Source organism: Nannobrachium achirus (genome assembly GCF_963921795.1).
Source record: "Nannobrachium achirus genome assembly, chromosome: 18".
Taxonomy (NCBI): Eukaryota; Metazoa; Chordata; class Actinopteri; order Myctophiformes; family Myctophidae; genus Nannobrachium; species Nannobrachium achirus.
Window position 1 is genome coordinate 60,756,896 of NC_137825.1, and position 15,877 is coordinate 60,772,772.

Consider the following 15,877-nt stretch of genomic DNA (forward strand, 5'->3'; position numbering starts at 1 on the left):
TGAATGGGGGACTTGGGGGAAAAAACAGAAACTTTGGAGCCACATTACTGTGCCATACTTTTGCCTAGCAACGTCATTTAAACTTTAAAATGCACACACAAATTTGGTCTTTTTCCGGCCAATAGGGATGAGCTGTAATTGATTAAGCCCTGCCCCCTCTGTATTCCTATTGGCTGGGCTTTAAACAGCCATTACTCCAGCTCACAGCATGGTACCGTCTTGAAACTTGGTGTCTGGACTTAAACGGCCAATAGGGACTTATTACTTAAGCCCCGCCCCCTCTTAAGCCCCGCCCCTATCTTCTTATTGGCTGAGCTTTAAACAGCTATTTCTCCAGTTTGCAGCATGGTGCCGTCTCGAAACTCGCTGTATATACTTACATGGCCAATAGGAATTATCTGTAATTGCTTAAGCCCCGCCCCCTTTGCCTTCCTATTGGCTGGGCTTTAAACAGCCATGTCTCCACTTTCCAAATCATTACTGGTCTCAAACTCGGTGGGTGGTCCCACAGTCCCAACGGCTAACTGCTAATGCTAACAAATGCTAATGCTAACAAATGCTAATAATAACAAATGTTTATTCTAATGCTAATGTTAACAAATGCTAATGCTAACAATTGCTAATGCTAGCAAATGCTAATGCTAATGCTAACAGATGTTTATTCTAATGCTAATGTTAACAAATGTTAATGCTAACAATTGCTAATGCTAACAAATGCTAATGCTAATGCTAACAAATGCTAATAAGTACAAATGCTAATGCTAACAAATGCTAATGCTAACATGCTAATGCTAACACATGTTAATGCTAACAAATGCTAATGCTAACAATGCTAATGCTAACAAATGCTAATGCTAACAAATGCTAATGTTAACAAATGCTAATGCTAATAACTGCTAAGGCTAACATATGCTAATGCTAACACATGCTAATGCTAACAAATGTTAATGCTAATGTTAACAAATGCTCAAATGCTAATGTTAACAAATGCTAATGCTAACACATGCTAATGCTAACAAATTCTAATGCTAACAAATGTTAATGCTAACAAATATTAATGCTAACAAATGCTAATGCTATCAAATGCTAATTCTATCCAACCAAATGCTAATGCTAACAAATGCTGTAATTGATTAAAGGAGTCATCCAGACCAAAACACATATAGGGTTAAATCTGTCTTTTATCATACCCCTTTATACCTGCTTTATTCCATTTTTTTCATAGCTGCCCCTTTTACTAGATTTCGGCTGCCCCTGTTGCTACATTTCGTGGGCCCTCTCATAACTAACAGGGTGTATAGCCTTTATACTAGTGCGGTTATTTCTTCAGCTTCAAAGTTAGTATTTTTTTATTGGATTGTGTTTACACAACGTCCTGAGACCAACCAAACCGCTGTTTTGACCTCACAGGCACCCTTACTTGTCAAACCGACCCCTCCCTCCCCTCCCTTTCTAGCCTCTCCTCTCCCTGCTCTGGTGCAGAGCAGAAGCCGTTTGACAAGTAAGGGTGCCTGTGAGGTCAAAACAGCGGTTTGGTTGGTCTCAGGACGTTGTGTAAACACAATCCAATAAAAAAATACTAACTTTGAAGCTTAAGAAATGACCGCACTAGTATAAAGGCTATACACTCTGTTAGTTATGAGAGGGCCCGCAAAATCTAGCAACAGGGGCAGCCGAAATCTAGCAAAAGGGGCAGCTATGAAAAAAATCGACTAAAGCAGGTATAAAGGGGTATGATAAAAGACAGATTTAACCCTATATGTGTTTTGGTCTGGATGACTCCTTTAAGCCCTGCCCCCTCTGTATTCCTATTAGCTGGGCTTTAAACAGCCATTACTCCAGCTCACAGCATGGTACCGTCTTGAAACTTGGTGTCTGGACTTAAACGGCCAATAGGGACTTATTACTTAAGCCCCGCCCCTCTTAAGCCCCGCCCCTATCTTCTTATTGGCTGAGCTTTAAACAGCTATTTCTCCAGTTTGCAGCATGGTACCGTCTCGAAACTCGCTGTGTATACTTACATGGCCAATAGGAATTATCTGTAATTGCTTAACCCCCCCCTCTGCCTTCCTATTGGCTGGGCTTTAAACAGCCATGTCTCCACTTTCCAAATCATTACTGGTCTCAAACTCGGTGGGTGGTCCCACAGTCCCAACGGCTAACCGCTAATGCTAACAAATGCTAATGCTAAGAACTGCTAATGCTAACAATTGCTAATGCTAACAAATGCTAATGCTAATGCTAACAAATGCTAATGCTAACAAATGCTAATGCTAACAGATGCTAATGCTAACACATGTTAATGCTAACAAATGCTAATGCTAACAATGCTAATGCCAACAAATGCTAATGCTAACAAATGCTAATGTTAACAAATGCTAATGCTAACAACTGCTAAGGCTAACATATGCTAATGCTAACACATGCTAATGCTAACAAATGTTAATGCTAATGTTAACAAATGCTCAAATGCTAATGTTAACAAATGCTAATGCTAACACATGCTAATGCTAACACATTCTAATGCTAACAAATGCTAATGCTAATCCAACCAAATGCTAATGCTAACAAATGCTAATGCTTACAAATGCTAATTCTATGCTAACCAATTCTAATGCTAACATATGCTAATGCTGATGCTAACAAATGCTAATGCTAACAAATGTTAATGCCAATGCAAACAAATGCTAACACTAACAAATGCTAATGCTAACAAATGCTAATGCTAACACATGCTAATGCTAATGCTTACAAATGCTAATTCTATGCTAACCAATTCTAATGCTAACATATGCTAATGCTGATGCTAACAAATGCTAATGCTAACAAATGTTAATGCCAATGCAAACAAATGCTAATGCTAACAACTGCTAAGGCTAACATATGCTAATGCTAACACATGCTAATGCTAACAAATGTTAATGCTAATGTTAACAAATGCTCAAATGCTAATGTTAACAAATGCTAATGCTAACACATGCTAATGCTAACACATTCTAATGCTAACAAATGCTAATGCTAATCCAACCAAATGCTAATGCTAACAAATGCTAATGCTTACAAATGCTAATTCTATGCTAACCAATTCTAATGCTAACATATGCTAATGCTGATGCTAACAAATGCTAATGCTAACAAATGTTAATGCCAATGCAAACAAATGCTAACACTAAAAAATGCTAATGCTAACAAATGCTAATGCTAACACATGCTAATGCTAATGCTTACAAATGCAAATGCTAACACATGTTAACGCTAACAAATGTGAATGCTAATGTTAATACATGCTAATGCTAACAAATGCTAATACATGCTAATGCTAACAAATGCTAATGTTAACACATGCTAATGCTAACAAAAGCTAATGCTAAAAATTCTAATGCTAACACCAACTGCTATACAAGGTTGCACACACTTAGCGAGCTGCAGGCACACTTAAAATGTCTTAGAAATTTTCTTTTCTAGTTTTCCTTTGATTTCTTCTTTGCTTTCTTGTTGCGTTTTTGCTTTCCTGCTTTTTCTGCCTTGGCCACTTTATCACTGCTTGCAGCTATATTTTTCATTTGTATTTATTGTTGTTGATGTTATTATTATTATTAGGGCCCGAGCTCACACAGTGTGTGAGGACCCTATTGTAATCGTAAAGATTATTCTTCTTCTTATTCCCCCGAATAAATCGTGTTTTTGAGCCGCAAAACGTACTCCAAAAGTTGTGCAACTTTGCACACACATCACAAGTGGCGAAAATTTTCGTATTTAAAAAAAATTAAAAGTGGGCGTGGCCTAATGGCTCAACAGCGCCCCCTAGAAAATTTCAACGCAACAGCCCCACTATACGGTTTCACCTACACATACGAAAATCAGTACACACCTGTATCATGTCCGGACTCACAAAAATTTCTCTTGGCGCCATGTCCGAAACCAAACAGGAAGTCAGCCATTTTGAATAATTAGTGGCATTTTGGCGCATTTTGGCGCATTCTTGGCGGTTTTCACGTGTCGCACTTTAAAGTTATACCATGTAACTTTTTTTATAAAACAAATCTTAAAATTGTCCTAACTGTTAAATCGCTAAAGTTTTAGAACCCCCACTCCGTTATTTTCAGCTTCTAAAGCCTTCTCTTTATATGTTTTCTATGATCCCTACCGGGGACCGGTTTTCGCGGAAAAATTGCGTCATCACACTACCGGCCAATCACAGCGAGGGTTATACACTGCCGGCCAATCACAGCGCATCTTGAAGTGTGGTCGCTATGGCGGCCATATTTGTAGTCGCCCGTGTGTCTCTATACTCAAAAGGTAAACTCGCCTACCAGGCAGGGTGAAGTAGTCCGTTTCTCCGGAATGCCTGAACGCACAGGAACCAGGGACCCCTCTAAAGATCGATCTCGGCAAGGTGGAGGCAGACACGGGGGTGTGAAGGTACGAAAAACGGCCGAAAGACGCGGACGCGACCGCGGTTTGCTATAGGGCTACTGACCACTAGTTGAGCATCTTACACAGTATAGCTTTAACGAACTCCTCCTAGGGGGTTAATAAGATCAACTTCAACTTCGCTCGGCATACTCAAGACACCTTAACGATGAAAAGTTATCAAAATCGTGAGTTTTCGTAAAACGGCGTGCCCGTGGCGAAGCGTCAAACTTCCTTCACCAAACAGGAAGTGCCCCCTCTTCTGATTGGTCGATACTTGATTGTTCCTCCTTTTGGCTATTACTCATCAACCGTTTGTCGAAGAGAGTTGTGGCTGGTGTCATATCACTTGATTAAGAGTCCTTCACCTTAATTGGTTTAAGTTAGCCCCGCCCCATCTTCTGATTGGTCGATTATTGATAGTTCCTATTTGCTATCTTTTCAATGGTTTGTAATAAGTGCAATAGTGTAACTGTGTCTAGGTGTAATAACTGTAATAGTGTAATAGCGCAATAAGTGTAAAAGTGTAATAAATGTAATAGTGTAATAGTGTAATAGTGTAATAGTGTAATAAGTGTAATAGTGTAATAGTGTAATAAGTGTAATAGTGTAATAGTGTAATAAGTGTAATAGTGTAATAGCGCAATAAGTGTAATAGTGTAATAAGTGTAATAGTGTAAAAGTGTAATAAGTGTAATAGTGTAATAGTGTAATAGCACAATAAGTGTAACAGTGTAATAAGTGTAATAGGTGTAATAGGTGTAATAGGTGTAATAAGTGTAATAGTGTAATAGTGTAATAAGTGTAATAGTGTAATAGCGCAATAAGTGTAATAGTGTAATAAGTGTAATAGTGTAATAGTGTAAAAAGTGTAATAGTGTAAAAGTGCAATAAGTGTAATAGTGTAATAGCGCAATATGTGTAATAGTGTAATAATGTAATAGTGTAATAGTGTAATAAGTGTAATAGTGTAATAGCGCAATAAGTGTAATAGTGTAATAGCGCAATAAGTGTAATAGTGTAATAAGTGTAATAGTGTAATTAGTGTAATAGTGTAATAAGTGTAATAGTGTAATAAGTGTAATAAGTGTAATAAGTGTAATTGTGTAATAAGTGTAATAGTGTAATAGCGCAAAAAGTGTAATAGTGTAATAAGTGTAATAGCGTAATAGTGTAATAGTGCAAAAAGTGTAATAATGTAATAATAGTTCAATAGCGCAATAAGTGTAATAGTGTAATAGTGTAATAGCGCATTAAGTTTAATAGTGTAATAAGTGTAATAGTGTAATAGTGTAATAAGTGTAATAGTGTAATAGCACAATACGTGTAATAGTGTAATAAGTGTAATAAGTGTGATAGTGTAATAGTGCAGTAGTGTAATAAGTGTAATAGTGTAATAGTGTAATAGCGGAAAAGTGTAATAGTGAAATAAGTGTAATAGTGTAAAAGGGCAATAAGTTTAATAGTGTATCCGCTGCCCCTTGTGACGTGTGTAGAGCTGCGAGGGCCCGGTCATCGCTGCTTGCAGCTTTAATTATTATTATTATTATTATTATTATTACCCTTATTACCCTTATAGGAATAGGTGTGCACTTGCAGCAGTTTCTATGGCCGGTGTTCATGGCCAAATTCCGGGTCCCACTGCGCAGCCTGTGGGGGCGTGAAAATTAAGGGGACAGACTCTACATGTCCTCTGGGCCCATCTCTGCGCGTTGACACCACTTGTTCGCCCACCAGTCCTACAGATGACCCACACTGATTTTTTTTCCTTTGTTTACATTTTTAGGGTACTACTTGCAGTTCATGCATGATTCCACAGTGTGGCAGGCTACTATTTTGCAGTTCATGCATGATTCCACAGTGTGGCAGGCTATGAGCCAAAACTATTAGACATGTGCTCTGTGAATTATGTCATTTCATTTCAACTTTTATTTAGTTCTCAGTAACAGACGGAGGGATGGTTCCCTCTTTTTACAACAAATTAAGGCTGAAGACACTTTCCAGCATAGTGACATGCAGAACAAACTGTCCATATAGTATGGTTTACATAAAGGTCAGTTGTCTTTCACACACACACACACACACACACACACACACACACACACACACACACACACACACACACACACATATATATATATATATATATATATATATATATATATATATATATATATATATATATATATATTTCATTTATTTATTTCATAAATATTTTTCATCACAATTGGGTTTGTGGGGAGCCATCCCTGCTTCAAGCTGTCACAGCACGGCACCAACACTTCAAACTAGTTAAAAAACCCAATACAGCAGATCTACAAGCGCCTCACAGATCTACAAGCACCTCGCACATGCCAGGGACAGAGTTAGGTTGGCCTGCATAAGCCTTGCTGTCAACACACTATACTACACCACTCAGGCCACCAAGCCAGGTGTGGTCAATTAGTGCCTTCTTTTGATCAGTGGCTTCTGCTTGATGAGTGGCACCAGTCTGTCTTTGTTCACTGGTCAGTCATGTTCACTGGGAGAGAATATGTTTCAGATCAGTGCAAGTGTATTTGTTTTCCATTTGGACTTACTGTGTTTTGTTGGTACAGTATGCGTGCGACTAACATATTTCTGATAATTCCAATTTGTTTGTTGTTTAATTAGCCGGATTGTGAATGCCCTGCATTTTTCTTTCATCTTTAGAACCACACGTGTGTAACAAAACAGAGTGGTGATCATTTGGTGTGGGTGAAGAGAAGAAAAACATTTCATTAAAGGAGTAGTTCACCCCCAAAGTGACTTTTTTTCTATTGAACTCAAGTCTCCATGGCGTGAGTAATACATTGAAAAAATAAGTCATTTTGGGGGTGAACTACTCCTTGAATGTCAGTTTTGTGGTGTTTTGACTGGACACCCTGAGGATATTGCCAGATAGATAGACAGACAGACAGACAGACAGACAGACAGACAGACAGACAGACAGACAGACAGACAGAGAATTGTAGGCCTTGCATTTATTTGACTTGGTTCCAACAGATGGCGAAAATAGCTAATCTTCAAGCTCACAATGCCTCACTGTTTGGACAAAGAGTTGAGGCGTTACATTTTGTAAAACACGGCCTTGTGAAAATAGCAGATCTACATGCTCACAACACCTCACAACGCAGGGCGGCGTGAGCATGTAGATCTGATATTTTCACAATTTCTGCCCCTAATATTTAATTTATCATTTTAAAAGTATTAAAAAGTCCTTAAATTGTCTCTTTAGAAATGTGCAGATAGCCTCTGTACACTGTTGAGTGGAAAAACAATGTTTCACATTAAGCTAATCATTTGGGACCACCCAAGATCATTTGGAGACCCCTCTAGGGGTCCCATAGTTGAACCACTGACTTATAAGGGGAGTATATGAGGCTGGATCCATCTGGAAAACTGCACTAGGCTCTCGCCAGCTCTGTAGCTCTCCACACTTGAACAGTTGTGTCCTTAAATTCAATTATAATAATTAACCCCTGTGTATACGGGCAATAGTTTTACATGACTTTGTGTACACAGCCAATAGTTTTACATGAACATGTTCAGGCTTTAGTACTGTACTGTCTCGTGTAGCCCAACAGAGCCCATCACAGCACAACACGGCCCACCAGAGCCCAATATAGCCTACCAGAGCCCAATAGACTCCAGCAAACCTAAGTCCAGCCCAGTCCTGCCCAATAGGAGTATAGACCAGGGAAGGGGGGTAGTTAGATGACTCCACCAGGCCATTACAGTGACTGTAATGGCAGACCAGGGTAGACAGGACTGCACCAGACTCCACCAGGCTGCTCCATGCTCCAGCCAGCTCTGTAGATCCTGTGTACACGGCACTCCTAACTCGAAAGGTCAAGGAAAAGGGTCGTTTTAGGCGTCAAAACAGGCCCTTTGTCCTTAAAATGAATAAAAAAAATCAAAAAAATATGTTTTGTTTCAGGCAGGACACACGTTTCATATTTGAAGCATGCCCGATCTGATGGAATGGGTTTCGTGTCTCTCCGACACTTTGAACCCTTACGATTGCGAAAAAGACACCGAAACCCGGATTTTTGTCCTTAAAATCAATAAAAAAATCTAAAAAAATCCGTTTGTTTTACGCAGGAAACACTTTTCATATTTGAAGGATGCCTGATCCGATGGAATGGGTTTCGTGTCTCTCCGACAATTTTAACCCTTTATGATTGCGAAAAAGACACGAAATTTGCACGCCACAAACACGATTACACATTCTTTCGGATAAAAGACACTTATTCTGACTTACTTTTTGACGCTGAATCCAACAAACCCTGTCTCGTGTCTCTACGACACTCCTAACTCGAAAGGTCAAGGAAAAAGCCACTTTGTACACGGGCAATAGTTTTACATGACTTTGTGTACACGGCCAATAGTTTTACATGAACATGTCTAGGCTTTAGTACTGTACTGCCTCGTATAGCCCAACAGAGCCCAGCACAGAACAGCACAGCCCACCAGAGCCCAATACAGCCCACCAGAGCCCAATAGAGTCCAGCAAACCTAAGTCAAGCCCAGTCCTGCCCAGTAGGAGTATAGACCAGGGAAGGGGGGTAGTTAGATGACTCCATCAGGCCATTACAGGCCAGATCTGGCTTGAATAGGCCAGACCAGGGTAGACAGGACTGCACCAGACTCCACCAGGCTTCTCCATGCTCCAGCCAGCTCTGTAGATCCTTGCACATGCGATTAACCACTGTGTACACCGGCAATAGTTTTACATGAGTTTGTGTACACGGGCAATAGTTTTACATGACTTTGTGTACACAGCCAATAGTTTTACATGAACATGTTCAGGCTTTAGTACTGTACTGTCTTGTGTAGCCCAACAGAGCCCAGCACAGCACAACACGGCCCACCAGAGCCCAATAGAGCCTACCAGAGCCCAATAGAGTCCAGCAAACCTAAGTCCAGCCCAGTCCTGCCCAATAGGAGTATAGACCAGGGAAGGGGGGTAGTTAGATGACTCCACCAGGCCATTACAGTGACTGTAATGGCAGACCAGGGTAGACAGGACTGGCCGGATTGTGAATGCCCTGCATTTTTCTTTCATCTTTAGAACCACACATGTGTAACAAAACAGAGTGGTGATCATTTGGTGTGGGTGAAGAGAAGAAAAACATTTCATTAAAGGAGTAGTTCACCCCCAAAGTGACCTTTTTTCTATTGAACTCAAGTCTCCATGGCGTGAGTAATACATTGAAAAAATAAGTCATTTTGGGGGTGAACTACTCCTTGAATGTCAGTTTTGTGGTGTTTTGACTGGACACCCTGAGGATATTGCCAGATAGACAGACAGACAGACAGACAGACAGACAGACAGACAGACAGACAGACAGACAGACAGACAGACAGACAGACAGACAGACAGAGAATTGTAGGTCTTGCACTTATTTGACTTGGTTCCACAGATGGCGAAAATAGCTAATCTTCAAGCTCACAATGCCTCACTGTTTGGACAAAGAGTTGAGGCGTTACATTTTGTAAAACACGGCCTTGTGAAAATAGCAGATCTACATGCTCACAACACCTCACAACGCAGGGCGGCGTGAGCATGTAGATCTGATATTTTCACAATTTCTGCCCCTAATATTTAATTTATCATTTTAAAAGTATTAAAAAGTCCTTAAATTGTCTCTTTAGAAATGTGCAGATAGCCTCTGTACACTGTTGAGTGGAAAAACAATGTTTCACATTAAGCTAATCATTTGGGACCACCCAAGATCATTTGGAGACCCCTCTAGGGGTCCCATAGTTGAACCACTGACTTATAAGGGGAGTATGGAGACCCCTCTAGGGGTCCCATAGTTGAACCACTGACTTATAAGGGGAGTATATGAGGCTGGATCCGTCTGGAACACTGCACTAGGCTCTCGCCAGCTCTGTAGCTCTCCACACTTGAACAGTTGTGTCCTTAAATTCAATTATAATAATTAACCCCTGTGTATACGGGCAATAGTTTTACATGACTTTGTGTACACAGCCAATAGTTTTACATGAACATGTTCAGGCTTTAGTACTGTACTGTCTCGTGTAGCCCAACAGAGCCCATCACAGCACAACACGGCCCACCAGAGCCCAATACAGCCTACCAGAGCCCAATAGACTCCAGCAAACCTAAGTCCAGCCCAGTCCTGCCCAATAGGAGTATAGACCAGGGAAGGGGGGTAGTTAGATGACTCCACCAGGCCATTACAGTGACTGTAATGGCAGACCAGGGTAGACAGGACTGCACCAGACTCCACCAGGCTGCTCCATGCTCCAGCCAGCTCTGTAGATCCTGTGTACACGGCACTCCTAACTCGAAAGGTCAAGGGAAAGGGTCGTTTTAGGTGTCAAAACAGGCCCTTTGTCCTTAAAATGAATAAAAAAATATGTTTTGTTTTACGCAGGAAACACTTTTCATATTTGAAGGATGCCTGATCCGATGGAATGGGTTTCGTGTCTCTCCGACAATTTTAACCCTTTATGATTGCGAAAAAGACACGAAATTTGCACGCCACCAACACGATTACACATTCTTTCGGATAAAAGACACTTATTCTGACTTACTTTTTGACGCTGAATCCAACAAACCCGGTCTCGTGTCTCTACGACACTGCTAACTTGAAAGGTCAAGGAAAAAGCCACTGTCTACACGGGCAATAGTTTTACATGACTTTGTGTACACGGCCAATAGTTTTACATGAACATGTCTAGGCTTTAGTACTGTACTGCCTCGTATAGCCCAACAGAGCCCAGCACAGAACAGCACAGCCCACCAGAGCCCAATACAGCCCACCAGAGCCCAATAGAGTCCAGCAAACCTAAGTCAAGCCCAGTCCTGCCCAGTAGGAGTATAGACCAGGGAAGGGGGGCTAGTTAGATGGCTCCATCAGGCCATTACAGGCCAGATCTGGCTTGAATAGGCCAGACCAGGTTAGACAGGACTGCACCAGACTCCACCAGGCTTCTCCATGCTCCAGCCAGCTCTGTAGATCCTTGCACATGCGATTAACCACTTTGTACACCGGCAATAGTTTTACATGAGTTTGTATACACGGGCAATAGTTTTACATGACTTTGTGTACACAGCCAATAGTTTTACATGAACATGTTCAGGCTTTAGTACTGTACTGTCTCGTGTAGCCCAACAGAGCCCAGCACAGCACAACATGGCCCACCAGAGCCCAATAGAGCCTACCAGAGCCCAATAGAGTCCAGCAAACCTAAGTCCAGCCCAGTCCTGCCGAGTAGGAGTATAGACCGGGGAAAGGGGGTAGTTAGAAGACTCCACCAGGCCATTACTGTCCAGATCTGGCTTGAATAGGCCAGACCAGGGTAGACAGGACTGCACCAGACTCCACCAGGCTGCTCCAGATCTGGCTTGAATAGGCCAGACCAGGGTAGACAGCACTGCACCAGACTCCACCAGGCTGATCCATGCTCCAGCCAGCTCTGTAGATCCTTGCACATGCGATTAACCACTGTGTACACCGGCAATAGTTTTACATGGGTTGTGTACACGGGCAATAGTTTTACATGAACATGTCTTGGCTTTAGTACTGTACTGCCTCGTATAGCCCAACAGAGCCCAGCACAGCACAGCACAGCCCACCAGAGCCCAATACAGCCCACCAGAACCTAAGAGAGTCCAGCAAACCTAAGTCCAGCCCAGTCCTGCCCAGTAGAGTATAGACCAAGGAAGGGGGGGTAGTTAGATGGCTCTACCAGGCCATTACAGGCCGTATCCGGCTTGAATAGGCCAAACCAGGGTGCACAGGACTGCACCAGGCTGCTCCATGCTCCAGCCAGCCCTGTAGCTCCTTGCACGTGCGATTAACCACTGTGTACACGGGCAATAGTTTTACATGAGTTTGTGTACACGGGCAATAGTTTTACATGAGTTTGTGTGCACGGCCAATAGTTTTACATGAACATGTCTTGGCTTTAGTACTGTACTGCCTCGTATAGCCCAACAGAGCCCAGCACAGCACAGCACAGCCCACCAGAGCCCAATACAGCCCACCAGAACCTAAGAGAGTCCAGCAAACCTATGTCCAGCCCAGTCCTGCCAGTAGAGTATAGACCAGGGAAGGGGGGTTAGTTAGATGGCTCTACCAGGCCATTACATCCCATATCCGGCTTGAATAGGCCAAACCAGGGTGCAAAGGGCTGTACCAGACTCCACCAGGCTGCTCCATGCTCCAGCAAGCCCTGTAGCTCCTTGCAGATGCGATTAACCACTGTGTACACGGGCAATAGTATTACATGAGTTTGTGTACACGGGCAATAGTTTTACATGAACATGTCTTGGCTTTAGTACTGTACTGCCTCGTATAGCCCAAGAGAGCCCAGCACAGCACAGCACAGCCCACCAGAGCCCAATACAGCCCACCAGAACCTAAGAGAGTCCAGCAAACCTAAGTCCAGCCCAATCCTACACAGTAGGAGTATAGACCAGGGAAGGGGGAAGTTAGATGGCTCAACCAGGCTATAACAGGCCGGATCCACCTTGAATAGTCCAGACAAGAGTGCACAGGACTGCACCTGTCTCCACCAGGCTCCAGCCAGCCCTGTAGCTCCTTGCACATGTGATTAACCACTGTGTACACGGGCAATAGTATTACATGGGTTTGTGTACACGGGCAATAGTTTTACATGAGTTTGTGTACATGGCCAATAGTTTTACATGAACATGTCTTGGCTTTAGTACTGTACTGCCTTGTATAGCCCAACAGATCCCAGGACAGCCCACCAGAGCCCAAATGCTTCCCACCAGAGCCCAATAGGGTCCAGCACAAGTCCAGTCCCATTTGCCCAGTGTGAGTATAGACCAGGGAAGAGGGGTATATAGATTGCTGCACCAGGCCATTACTCTATCGGGCTTTGGCTGGCTGTACTTTGCTTTAGTGGGCTGTGCTGTGCTGTGCAGGGTTCTGTTGGGCTATACGAGGCAGAACTGTACTTAAGCCCAGACATGTTCATGTAAAACTATTGGCCGTGTACACAAACTCATGTAAAACTATTGCCCGTGTTCACGGTTAATCGCATGTGCAAGGAGCTACAGGGGTCCACCGCTAGGTGGCGCTCTACGCACAGCTGTCTCCGTGCCACCACTCCCGGTCGCTCCTAGCCCGAGTTACAGCATTTTATGTGCGCTGCAGTGGCAGGGGGTCCTCCACTGGGGCTGCGAGCACTTTTGCATCCGTTATGGAGCACCAGGCGTCGGTGGTCCCCGGAATTCCCCGTGAGCAGCCCCGTTGGGGTGGTCATTTGGTCATTTTTGCAGTTTTCGGCAGCGGCACCAGGGGGCCCCTGGGTGTCCATGGATTTCCAGGGGTCCCGGAAACTTTGGGACCAGCCATGGACCTCCTTCGAAACCCCTCATGGACCCCCAGAGGTCCCCGAACCACACTTTGGGACTAGCCATGGCTGTCCCAGGCTGTTGTGAACCAGCCATGGAAACCCTGGGGGTCCCCAAACCACACTTTTGGAATCAGCCATGGATCCCCTTGGTAACCCCTCAGGGACCCCCAGAGGTCCCCAAACCACACCTTGGGAACCAGCCAAGGCAGTACTTGGCTGTATGAAGCTCAACCATGCAGTAGTAGGCTAGACTATGGCTCTCTGCTGCCCCCCATTGAGAAAGGATAGTCGGCACAGAGACCGGGCTTCGTGATCGTGAAGCGTGAACACGAGCAATAGGAACTACTGGAAATGATCGTGTCGTGTACACCGGCTCGAGTGTGTACACCGGCCACAGGATTTTGAATAGAAACTGCCTGAAGTGTTCGTCAGTATTATTGTTAATATTATTATTATTATTATTAGTGGCCAAGCCACGTAGTGGCAAAGGCCACTCATTGATATTGTACTTCATTGATAACTATTATTATTCCTCCACTTTTTCTCTAGTGGCTTGAACGTGCAGTCGCTTTTTACGAAACTCTGCAGTATGGTAGAGGACTATGCCAAACGGCTAATATACAAATGTCGCAACAATTGAGCAAAGGGTGGCGCTGTAGGAAGCCGTTGAAAATGCAAACTTTGAACAGGTATAGCTCATGCTCTGTTTGAGGTACAGCCATGAAACCTGTATACACTTATGCGTCTTCTCATGCCGAACAACTTTTAAGCTCTGACTTTTGACCTCTGACCTTTAGTTCTCTACCATTTTGAATTATATGAAAAACAATAAAAATCGTTCTCCTCCTGGGATTTTCGCGTCACGTGCAGAAAACTTTTACATGAACTTTGGACTAATACGGTCAGATCTGTTTCGGTGGATTTTTTCTAAAGTGAAACATTTTTTTTAAATAATTCACAGAATAGTGCAGTTTTATGCAAATTCTGCCTCTAAATCATACATGCAAAGTGTTACGTTCATGGCATTTGGCAAAGATGTAGTGGGTTAGTCCAAATATCACTGAAACCAATCTTATTCCAATTGGCCAAAGGGGGGGCGCTATACGAAGCGTTTGAAAATTCAAACTTCAAACGGGCATAAGTCATGACTCAAGATTCAAGATTCAAGATTCATTTATTTTGTCCCGAAGGAAATTTATCTTGGACATGCAGGCTGCTACATAACATACAACAGGACAAGACAGACAGAAAGTAAATTACAACGAATAGTGCACAACACACAGTGCTGACATACAGGTCAAGTGCATACATTACACCACATTACACCAGAGTCATCACCCCTACTAACGGCCTGAGTTTAGCAGATTAACAGATATGGGAATGAATGAGTATTTGTATCTGTTCAGATGTCTTTTCTTGTTTTTAACTGGGACTCTATAACGTCTACCCGAGGGTAGCAGTTCGTATTCTGAATGCAGAACATGAGAGGGGTCAGCAATTATTCTCTTAGCTTTCTTAACTACACTTTCCTCAAATATTGCTTGAAGGGTGGGGTGCTCCCTCACACCCATCACCTTCAATGCAATCTGAGCTAGTCTATTAATCTGTGCTTTTGACCTCACATTCAAATTACCAAACCACACACAAATTGTATAACGGAAAATACTCTCGATCACAGCATGATAGAAAAGCAACATCACTCTCTGCTGGACACCAAACACCCTGAGCCTACGCAGAAAGTGAAGTCTCTGCTGGATCTTAGTACACACATGATTAACATGGACATCCCAGGATAACTTGCTGTCAATATGCACACCCAAGTATTTGTATGAATCGACCTGAGCAATATTAACATTGTTTATGAGTAAGGGAGTGTGGTCCCCCACATGACCTGGATCGAAAACCATTTATTCCGTTTTTTGTGTGTTAACAGTGAGGTGGTGGTCATCACACCACTGTACAAAACTGCTTACCTCCTGCTCATACACAGAGGTGCTTGTGTTATCATCTATAAGACCCAAAATGGCCGTGTCATCTGAGAACTTAATAAATGAAACACCAGGATGAATGCTGATACAGTCAT